Here is a 1,198-nt window from a genome sequence, read left to right as displayed (position 1 = left end):
AAATTTTCATTAAATTGCTTTCATGAAACTGGCTTTTAAGGTATTTCGATAGGTGGTGATTTGAGATTTACCAATGCACAAATCAACCCTGGTATCTCCGAATGAAGCCTTATTGCACAACAATATTGGCAAATCACATCCAATGGGCCAATCGTAACACACGAAAGTTCGATAGACAATGAGAAGCCCACCCAGGACCTATAACCAAAATTTCAAAAAAATCAGCCGAGTACAGCCGATCTCGAGCTTTGAGAACAGAAAAAACGACTTTCAAAATATATATTAGTATAGATTTAATTCATTCTTAAATTAGTTTTAAATTTAAATATTGTTACTTCCTTCTTGAATTAAAAGGTTGGGCGCCTGGAGCTGATGGATTTGCGAACGGAAGAAGGTCTGAGGTATGTTCTCTACAGATCCCTAACCCCCGCGACAAACGATTGCACAAAGTAATTTCAATTTTTATGCGGCGGCGGCGGCGGCGGTGGCGTGACTCGGCGGCGTAAACCTCTACATCTGTATGCTCACAGGATGGCACTTGGAAACAACAAGGTAACAATGAACGCACAATTAAATGCGTTGTCCGAATTTCTGCTGCACTTCCTTTTTCCGGGCCTTTCTTTTTGGTACTTCAGGGAAAATAAAATAAAATGCAAATAATGTGAAAAGAAAAAGTTAATCGTTGATTTTAATGCAAAACTTACACTTATCGCTGTTGCTGTCGCTCTCGCCATTTCTGCTGTTGCAGCTGCTCAACAATAATACTGAAATGCATCCGATAACACTGCAGCGCATCTTTTGTACAAATATACTTACATATACATACATACATACGTACTCATTCACATGCGGTAGGCGGCGTACATACAGCACAAGATAAGAAGAGTAACAAAAGTACATTTTTCATGTATCCTCCATACGCTTGTGGCAATTACGTTGCGAAATCATTCGCTCCTTTCGCATTCACTGCAGCTTTGACCGCTACAATGAACACATTAAAGCTTATTTACAAACAAAATTACATACACACTCACACATGTATACATACATGTGAGCACGTGTCCTGCAGATAAAAGTCAAACCAGTTGGTAAATATTCGAGTAGGTAGATCAGCTGGTAGAAGAGAACCGGTGCATTAACTGGTATGAAGCTGAAATGTCGGCCTAACAGTTCGACCACTTTCAGTAACTTTATGTTA

This window comes from Rhagoletis pomonella, unplaced genomic scaffold (assembly GCF_013731165.1).
Source record: "Rhagoletis pomonella isolate Grant_MI unplaced genomic scaffold, Rhpom_1.0 Rhpom_scaffold_00004, whole genome shotgun sequence".
Lineage (NCBI taxonomy): Eukaryota > Metazoa > Arthropoda > Insecta > Diptera > Tephritidae > Rhagoletis > Rhagoletis pomonella.
Note: the sequence above shows the minus strand (reverse complement) of the source record.